We start from the raw sequence: 10,979 nt of genomic DNA on the forward strand, positions 1-10,979 counted from the left end.
GAACTGGGTATTTCACTTGGAGGTAGAATTGTAACTGACATATTTGCATTTCTCTTTGTTTCTGTTTTTCCCACTTTGTGTCCACTCCTTCCCCTCTTTAATGTATCTACGCTTGTGCCTTTTTTCTTTGTAGTTAAAATCAATAAAAATTATAAAATAAAAAAGCTGGCTGAAATACAGCAGATTGTTACATTCAGCAACTCCTGAGAGTAAATTGCTCCAGTGAGATCACAAAAGTGTGAACTTGCAGATTCTGTTTATTTTGCCTGCTTTGTGAGTATGTGTGTGTATCCCTTTAAAAAGCCATACTTGGAAATGTTTCCAAGGCCAGACAAGAGGACCTGTGGGGGTATGGCAAAATTCACTTTCATTTGGTGCCAGGGCAGGAGGATGAGGAAAGGAAGACTGTATTCAGGGGGGCTGCACTGCTGTTTGTTTGTTTAGGGAATGGAAAGTCTCCTGTGTTCACCCGCAAAGTTCCCACAAAGTTTCCTGAGTTGGGCCTGACAACCCTACCCCATCTTGGTGGAATGAGCTCCTTGTAAAGATCAGGCCCTGTGGGACTTGCTACAGTTCTGTAGGGCCTGACAAAAGGAACTCTTCCACCAGACTTTTAATGGAGGCAGCAGACATCTAATATGGTTGGCCCCTCCTGCTCAGATCCCCATGATATGCTGTTATCGGCTTTGATATTTGGGGAACCCATTGATCAGACAAAATTTATTAACATCTGAAACAAAACCAAGGTGACATGATTTTACAATGCCATCTTAATGTTACTGCGTTTTAGACATGGTTGTAGAGACCCATATGTTATATCCTGTCCTGAGTTTGCTTTTGCAGGGAGGACAGGCTAGAAATTGAACTAATAAATAAATAAATATGCCCTATATACTTTTGAGTTTTGCTGTACTGTATACAGCTGCACTTCTTGCATTTCATGGCCTACCAACCTACAGTTTTTGTTTTTCCCTTCCTCTGAGCTGAGATTTCACTTCACACACTTGATGAGATGTTTATGCTTCACAAAAACTTATGTGTCAGTAAATCTATTATTAGCGCCATGTGTTTTCTTTTTGGTATTACCAGTAAAGGCAGTTGTCTAGTAGTACTACCAAGGATTTCATAACCATGCACTGTAAGAATGCAATTATATGTTATCACTTTCCAAAGATAGATGGTAAATATCTGCCTAGTTCTTTATGAACAGAGAGAAAATGGGGGCTTCTTTGTATTTTACTTTATTATCCTTCAATAATAAAGTAAAATGCTTCTAGGAAATGATAAAATGATTCTGCTTCTAGGAAATGATTATGTTAATTTTCTATGAATTAAAAAAACAATTACAATGCCTTCATATTGTACTATCTGCTGTGCCGTATAAAATAACTAATTTTCCACATCACTTTACTTGATGTGCTCTGCTAATATATTTTTCTGGTAGTTTTCAAAACTCTGTCTTAATTTCTTTTAAAGATATATAATAAAATAACCAATCTGACAAACAATCCAGGGAGGAAAAAATCTTTAATTTTACACAGATGTAGCAAAAGTAGCATGCAGAATACAATCCTAATTTACTGGGATATCAAGAACATCCATTTTCCCAAAGGGTTGTGTGGTCTGGATGCTACCCATCCTGACATGAGATATTTTGTTGCCCTAAATGACTACATACCAGGAATATATAGCAACTTGAGACAAAACATGTTTTATCAGATCCATGGTCCATCCAGTTCATCATCCTGTTTCAATGACTGCATACTTGCTTGCTTCTATGGTTAAACCATAGAGTTCTGGGTGAATGCTTAAAGTCCAGGAGTGGCCAACAGTAGCTCTCCTGATGTTGTTTGCCTACAACTCCCATCAGCCCCAGCCATTAGCCATGCTGGCTGGGGATGATGGGAGTTGTAGGAAAAAACATCTGGAGAGCTACCGTTGGCCACCCCTGGCACATTGCCCATATGCAATAAAATGTCACTTCCATGTAATGCCAGATGTCATGTCACCACATCATCAGTGAAGGCCCTCACCATGCAGTAAATTTCCAGTTTACCCCCACCCCATTTCCCCAAGAATTTCCCCCCGCTGCATAGCTAAGTGGTGGTAGGCAAAGCTGGCAGGGGCCAGGAGGTCTATCCCAAATCATTGTTTGCGTAGGTGGCCAGCTGGCCCTGGACCCAGCATAATTTAATCCAGGTTCTTAAAAACTGTTAATCTGTCCTGCAGTGTTACCAGAGGCTAATCACCAACTCAGACGTTTGGGAGTGACAGACTTTAGAAAATCAATGCTGTTTGCAAAAGCCACAGAACAGTCAGAACAAGTTCTAAACTGAGATATACACTGAGATATTATCTAATTAAAAAATTAAACTGATCTCTGATTTGAAACATTAATATGAAGAACTTTTTGGATCTGTCCATTATTCTAGCACTTGACTGTGCGAGATGGTGGGGAGTGGGGCAGGAATGAAGAGGGTGAATTCAGACAGTGGTTCAGAACATATGTAACCGATAAGGACTGTTTCCAGTCAGCAGAGTTACACAGATATTTTTGCTGAAGAAGGTTATACTGATAGATTTGTCTTTCTAAAGTGTTTGCAAATATACCCCTTTCTGCTGGGTAAATATAGTGTCTGATGGCATTTTATCAATTATTTTTATATTATTTGTACTTGCTGCCTTTGTTATTGGATTGCAGAATGTCAATTTGGGCCTGTTCAGTAATGAATACTGTTGTTACCTATAAAAGGAAAATGAAATAGCTGCCTGAAATTTGGCAAGTAGAGTCCTTTGGGTAAGGGGTATGTATAATTCCTAAGAATTTCATCCTGAGCAGATAAGGGGGGAACGTTTATAGCATACACACGCATGCATGGTCCAGCCCAAAAAAGTGATATTTGTGTCGGATATTTATGTCAGATCTGGCCCTCATAGCAAATGAGTTCAACACCTCTGGAGTAGATCGTTCAGTGTCATTTCACTGCAGTTCTCATACAGTGGCTTAGACAAGTTCAATATGTTTTCTAGTTAATTGCGCTCCTGCTGTTAGGGCTTTTCCCCCCAGACTCAACAAGAGCTGTTGTGCAGTAATATTATATTGTTTTCCCTTAGCTTTTTGTCTATCCACACAGTAAGCCATCCCAAGGAAAACCAAGCTTCTTAATTTTTTTAACATTTATTCATTTTTTTATGCTCCCTTTCCCAAGAAACTCAGTTGAACTAACATTGTGTTTCCCCCAAAATTTATCCTCACAGCAGTCCTGCATAGTAGGTTGAGAGAGAGTGAGCAGTCACTATGCCACACTGGTTGTCTCTTACTAATGATCCTACTAATGATTTGCAATGAAGGATTATAATTTATTTTCAAGCTCCTGCATCAAGGATGCCAGTATTTGTTACCCTGAAATGTTTTGAAACCATCTTTTCCACAAAGCAAATAAGGAAAATCTGTCTAAGATATTTTTCAATATGAGCAAAATACCATAAAGTTGCTTTCTGGGTAGTGACAGATGGTGTACGCTCCCTCCCTCCTCCGCTATGCTCATACCCCATTCACAGCCTCCACACCTGCTCTGACGTTAATGAGTCACTTCCTATGATCCCAACTGTAGTTCCAGAAGTTGGTCATAACCTTCTGGCTTTTAAAGGTGCCTTGTGGCACCTGTAAGAACTAAATTGATTATTAAGTGTAAGCTTTTGTGAGCTGAGCCCATTTTTATCAGGTGCATTAATTGTAACATTCAGTTGGCAGAGATGTAGATGTTTTCTGCAAAGGAAGGAGGAGGAGATGGTGGTGGCTAGATTTATGCCATGCCCTTCACTACCCAAAGGAGTCTCAGAGAGCCTTACAATCTCTTTTCCCGTCCCCTCCCCACAACAGACATCCTGTGAGCAGTGTTCCCTCTTAGGTGAGTTAGTGTGAGCTAGCTCATAGGTTTTTAGCCTCTGGCTCACACATTTTTGTCTTAGTTCAGGAAAGATGGCCCCAGAACAAGCCAATTAATGCAGCAGCTCACAATTTTAATACCAGTAGCTCACAAAGTAGAATTTTTGCTCACAGCTTAGAGATAATATTGCCTGTGAGGTAGGTGGAGTTGAGAGAGCTCTGTCAGAAACTGCTGTTGAGCAGAACAGCTCTGAGAGAACTTGTGACTAATTCAAGGTCATATCAGCAGGTGCATGTGAAGGAGTGGGGAATCAAACCTGGTTCTATGCACTTAACCACTTTACCAAACTGGCTTTCTGTTTCTGCTGTAGTTTCCTTGTCTTTGCTGCAGCTGCTAATACCTCATAGCACTAACAGGGGTCCCACATAGCAGGTTTCCCTGGTAGGGTTGCCAGCTTTGGGTTGGAAAATATCTGGAGATTTGAGGGTGGAGCCTGAGGAGGGTACAGTTTGTGGAGGGGAGGGACATAAATGGAGTGTAATGCCATAGAGTTCACCTTCCAAAGCAGCCATTTTCTCCAGGTGAACTGATCTCCATCATCTGGAAATCAGTTGTAAGAGCAGATCTCCAGTTGACAACTCAATTTATTCCCTGGTAATTTTTTTTAATCAATGATTTAATTGCACTTTATCAATATGATGTTATGTTAAAAATGCTTCAGGTTCTCTGAGACCCCAGCTTTCATTTTTAAAAAGCTCATTTCATTGTGGAGATATGCTTTTTTTAATTGCTATTTTTTTTAAAAAGGAGTAGGGAGAGGAAATGGGTACTGTGGGGAAAATGGCTGCTATGTGGGTGGGATCAGGAAAACACAAACTTTTCCACTGGTACAGCAGCCGCTCTTTCCCCAAAACTTCAGAGCAAAGTGGGTTTCAGAAAGATCAGAGAAAAGCCAGGAAAACCCTGAGAGGTGCATGGATATACCACATTACTGAGAAGCCCGGCTGTGTGTGTATAATATAATTCTGAGGTTGAAAGTGAATTGAAAGAACATGCAAAAAAAAAACCTCCCTAAGAAAGAGACTGGGGAGACTTGAATTCAGATGGAGGGTTGTTCCGGGGCATGTATATATTTGGGACCCGGACCACGTTTCGCCCTCTTGTGATGTACCAGCTAATAAAGTATGTTGCCTTCAACACATCTCATCACTGAGTACATTACACTGGCGACGAGGATGGGATCTAGCTAGGTAACTCCCCAAGCGGGAAGTTGATAACCTGGCTGGAGACGAGGAAGGCACGGAGCCGCAAGAGACAGAAGCGCCCGCCACCGCCATGGTGCACCCGAGTGTAACAACGGGCCACCTTGCTGAGTTCGACCCAGCCAACCCCGAGAGGTGGGAGACCTACACGGAGCGGGTCGAATGCTACCTACGTGCAAACCTGATTACAGACGACAGCCGCATGAGAGACGTCCTCCTGAGCGTCTGTGGGGAGGCCACCTTCGAGATCGCCAAAGGTCTCTCGGCCCTCGTGAAGCTCACCAACAGAACGTACAGGGAGATCGTCAGACTCCTCACCAGGCATTTCTTGTCCCAGCCTTCCATCGTCGCCCGTCGATTTCTCTTCCACAAGAGAGATCAAGGGCCAGGAGAAACGGCTGCTGTCTACCTGGCTGCACTCTGCCAGATTGCAGGGAACTGTGGGTTCGACAAGCGGGAGGAAGCCTTGAGAGACCGATTCGTATGGGGCCTCCGAGACGAAAGGCTGCAGCAAAAGCTCTTCACAAAGGAGGAGCTCACCCTTCAACAAGCTTTCAACGAAGCAACCGCGTTTGAAAGAACCACCAAAGCATACAACAACCCGTGAGGAGAAGTCCACCAGGAAGAGATGGCGCCCGGCGACCCAGAGGACGAAGAGGACTTCCAGCTCCGCCGCCAACAAGGAATGGGCCCGAGAGCCCCCACGTGGCAATGAGCCACAGAGAGACCGACCAACAGCAAGTGTGCCAGCTGCGGCGACCCCCACGAGAGACGGAACTGCCCCTATCGCAACATGGACTGCAGGACTGCGGGAAGGTGGGTTACATAGCGCGGGCTTGCCGGGCCAAAGCAACTCGCAGACGCCAGGCCGCTCACCATGACTCGACCGATGCTCACACAACAGCATTGGCCAGCCTGCAGGTGGTGAACTTGCCCCTCACTGCCCCCGACAAGGTTATACTGTCGGTCCTAATCGAGGGCACTCCATGCAAAATGGAGGTGGACTCGGGCTCCTCCATCTCTATAATTTCAGAGGAGACCCTAAGAAAACTGTGCCCCCATCGCCGGCTCCAATTGAGACCGGTGTCACGGGCTGGGGCCAGGCCAGGCGAAGTCCAGGGGCAGTCCAAGGTCTGTAGCTAGGTAGCAAGGAGGGTCCAAAGCGCCAAAACCGAATCACAGTCCAGGTATCGTAGGTCAGAGGTTCAGAAGCCGAAGTCAGGGGGTCCAGAAGTCAATGCCAGAGTCAGGGAGTCCAGAAGCCAAAGTCAGACGCCGAAGTGGATGCTAGAACGTCAGGTAAGTGACTAGTTGCTTCCACAAAGCCTTCTCTTAAAGCCCACAGCTATATAGCCCTCTGCTGTCTGTTGCCCATTTGAGCTAATTGCTGACTCAGAGGGCAGCCAGGATCCTGCTGAGACTCAAGCACCCTCACTCCTAGAAGGGCCAGAATCCTTTCAAAACTCAGGGCTCAGGGAGCGTCTTGCTCGTGAGCGTGCCGCCCTCCTCCGATCCCTGAGGTCCTGACAAAGGCGGTCACGCACACGAGCCACCCGAGAGGGCGAGGCAGGGGGGCTTGGATCTTCTCCAGCAGGAGGCAGGGGCACTGGTGCAGGTGGCAGGGGCACAGTTTCTTCTGCAGGCTCGGCTTCTTCTGCAGGGCCCCCAGCACCCATGACAACCGGCTGATTTTATACTGCGGGACTTTTAGAAAAACCCCGTGCACATTTTGGGCTGGGCCACGGTACAGGTAGAGAGGAAGAACTTCAGGGGGCCACTGGACATTCTAGTGGTTAAGCGCCAGCTCACCACATTACTGGGGCTGGCCTGGTTTAGACTGCTAGGTATTCAATTAGTGGGGGTGCAGCAGATGCAAACAAATAACTTCGAGAACGTGTGCCGGGAATTCCCCAAAGTTTTTGATGGGACCCTGGGGAGTTACAAGGGGCCGCCCATCACCTTACCTCTCGATCCCCTTGTTAGACCGATAAGACTGAAGGCCAGGCGAGTTCCGTTCGCTCTAAAACCTAAAATAGAAGTGGAGCTGGACCAACTCATGGCCCAGGGAGTGCTGGAACTGGTGTCCTATGTGGCCTGGGAAACACCCATAGTCACCCCAGTGAAGCCGAACGGGGAAGTGCAAATATGCGCTGACTACAAGTGCACTATCAATAAAGTGTTACAGGACAACCCATACCCCGTCCCAGTGGTCAGCCACGTCCTGGCGGCCTTAGCGGGTTCCAAGGTTTTTGGAAAACTAGACCTGGTCCAGGCGTACCAGCAACTCCCGGTAGACGCCAAGACAGCAAAGGCTCAAACTATTGTGACCCACAGGGGAGCTTTTCAGGTGCGGTGGTTGCGATTTGGGGTTAGTGTAGCTCCGGGGATCTTTTAGAGCATAATGGACTCTCTTCTCAAAGGGATCCCCGGAGTGCAACCGTTCTTTGATGATGTTCTGATCGCAGCCCTGGACGCAGAGGAGTTCAGCAGCCGCCTGAGAGAGGTGCTCCACCGCTTCCAGACGGCGGGCCTGAAAGTAAAAAAGGAAAAGTGTTCACTAGGGGTGCCGAGAGTGGAGTTCTTGGGGTTTGCGGTAGACGCCGAGGGAATCCACCCGACAGAGGACAAGACCAGGGCGATAGTCCACACCCCGCCCCCCACGTGCAAGGCAGAGCTACAAAGTTTCTTGGGATTATTAAATTTTTACCATTTGTTTTTGCCCCACAAAGCGGCCATCGCGGAACCCCTTTACAGGCTGCTCGATAAATATGCCCCATGGGTCTGGGGGAAGCAGCAAGCCGCCGCTTTTCAGGCAGTCAAAGACCTCCTTGTTTCCAATGCGGTGCTCCACCATTTTGATGAAGCCCTACCATTGATTTTGGCGTGCAATGCTTCCCCGTACGGCGTGGGCGCAGTCCTGGGGCATCAACTTCCAGATGGGAGGGAGGTTCCTGTGGCATATTATTCGAGGACCCTGACCCCTGCAGAGTGCAACTACGCTCAGATCGACAAGGAGGCCTTGGCGATTGTGGCGGGTGTGCATAAATTCAATGACTACCTGTATGGTAGGCACTTCACGATCGCCACGGATCACAAGCTGCTCCTGGGCCTCCTCGCCCCAGACCACCAGACCCCGCAAATTGTATCACACCAAGTCCTGAGATGGAACCAGTTCCTAAACTCGTATACGTACGCCCTGGTTCACCGCCTGGGCAAGGCCATGGGACACGCTGACGCCCTAAGCCACCTGCCATTACCCTCGACGGATCCAGATCCCGCCCCTGCCCACCATGTGATGCTTATGGAGACTCTGCCCGAGCGGCCCCTCCATGCCGCTGAGGTGGCTTGGGCCACGGGGAGGGACCGTATACTCGCACGTGTTTTGGACTGGGTGGGAAGGGGATGGCCTGAGGACAAACTGAACCCAGAATTCAGGGCATTCGCATTGCACAGAGACGAGCTGTCCACACACAAGGGGTGCATATTCTGGGGTAGCAGGGGGGTGGTCCCCCCCCACTGTGGAAACAAGTGTTAGAGGCGTTACACGAAACACACCCGAGGATAGTGTGGATGAAGGCCCTGGCACGCAGTTACATATGGTGGCCGGGTATGGATGACGAGATAGAGGGGTGGGTGAGAAGGTGCCAACCCTGCCAAGAGTCCCAGCCTGATCCGCCTAGCACCCCCGTCCACCGCTGGGAGTCCAACAGGAGGCTGTGGTCCCGGCTTCACTTAGATTTTGCAGAGCCATACCAGGGCCAGATATTCTTGATCTTGGTCGATGCATACACCAAGTGGTTAGAGGTGATCCCCGTAGCTTCCACCTCCACAGCAGCAGCGGTCTGAGCCTTGTGAAGGGCCTTTTGCACACACGGAATCCCCGATACCCTGGTCACGGACAATGGGACTGCTTTCACCTCCCGGGAATTCCGGGATTTCTTGAATAGCTATCTCATTCAACACATTAGGTCCGCCCTCTGCCATCCGGCCACCAACGGCCAAGCTGAGCGCATGGTGCGCACCACCAAAGAGGCCCTGGGGCGTATTGTACAGGGCGACTGGGACCACCGCCTGGCAGCCTTCCTATTTGACAACCGAATCACCCCCAACCCCGTCATTGGGTCAAGCCCTGCCGAATTACTAATGGGGAGGAAATTGATCACGAGGTTAGATAGGCTACATCCCAACCGGGCCACTGACCTCTGCAGTTCCCCTGAAACCAGGGAAGCCGCCAGGGGGTTCTTCCCAGGGGACCCAGTGTATGCTAAAAACTTCGCAAGCGGCCTGGAGTGGTTAGCCGCCCGGGTGCTGCGCGTGACCAGGTCCCGCTCATACGACGTCTTGATGGAGGGGGGGGCATATCGATCAGCTGCGCTGCCGCACTTTACCAGAGGAACCGACAGCCATTGGGGGTGGGGGAAGCGGGGGAGCACTGACAGCAACACCCCCGGAAACTACACCACCCCTGCCGGCCGCACCGACTGCATGACCGGAAGAGCACCACGGCGGCGGGAGTGACCCCCCCCCGGAGAAGGGTCCCCAGAAGAGCAACAAGCGGCGGATAGCCCTCATCCAGCGTCACCCCAACATGGGGAAACCGCCACCCTGCCAGCCATGGCGGCCGCGCCAACTCCACAAATAACACCAAGAAGGTCGACCAGGGAACGCAGAGCACCAGCCTACTTGAAAGACTTTGTGTCCTGAACTAGGGGGGAGGAGTGTTATGTATTGCATCCAAGTCTTCGGGTATAACACAGTGAACGCTACAGAGGCGACCAGGGGAAACCCACTGGTCCCCGGATGTAGCTCGCTAATACGCTCCACCTATCAAGATCTGTAGCGGGAAGTTTAACTGGACAGGATTGGACCTGGCCAGATGGAGTGTTGTTCCAGAGCATGTATATATTTGGCACCCGGACCACATTTCGCCCTCTTGTGATGTACCAGCTAATAAAGTATGTTGCCTTCAACATGTCTTGTCACTGAGTACATTACAGTTGCCAAGTCCAATTCAAGAAATATCTGGGAACTTTGGGGGTGGAGCCAGGAGCAAGGGCCTAACAAGCATAATTGAACTCCAAGGGAGTTCTGGCCATCACATTTAAAGGGACAGCACACCTTTTATAATGCCTTCCTTCCATAGGAAATAATGAAGGATAGGGGCACCTTCTTTTGGGGCTCATAGAATTGGATCCCCTGGTCCAATCTTTTTGAAACTTCGGAGGTATTTTGGGGAGAGGCACACGATGCTATACTGAAAATTTGTTGCCTCTACCTCAGAAAACAGCCCCCCCCAGAGCCCCCGATACCCGCAGATCAATTCTCCATCATTCCCTATGGGAATCGTTCATGGAGGTGCATGATGGCTGTGGGGGCAGGGCTTCCCCCGCCGGCCAGCTGGCTGGGGGAGGGGGGAAGTCTGTAAAACCTGGGGATCCCCCCGCTGGGACCTGGGGATTGGGAAGCCTACTTTGTACTCATTTTCTTACACTAATACAAACTGCTAGCTATGCTTTACTTTTTATGTGCTGGGACAGGAAACTTTGGATCCCATGTGTTCTGGGAGTTCTGTGATTTCCTGGTGTGTGGGCTCAGTTCAGATTGTGTTGCAAATGGAAAAAAAGGATTAAGGGCTCCAGTCTTCTTCTCTGTGCCATTTTTCCAACCTGAAACGGCCCAGTGGAGCCACTGTTTGCTGTGTTGGGAAACTTACATGTAGCAAATAGCAGCTCCCCAGGGATACTTAAGTGCAGGAAAACTGTTGGGGTGTATGTGGGGAGAGATTAAGCCCCTTCTCCTTGTGTACTGTAGTCCCAATCTGAATAAT

Source organism: Heteronotia binoei, chromosome 2 (assembly GCF_032191835.1).
Source record: "Heteronotia binoei isolate CCM8104 ecotype False Entrance Well chromosome 2, APGP_CSIRO_Hbin_v1, whole genome shotgun sequence".
Taxonomy (NCBI): domain Eukaryota; kingdom Metazoa; phylum Chordata; class Lepidosauria; order Squamata; family Gekkonidae; genus Heteronotia; species Heteronotia binoei.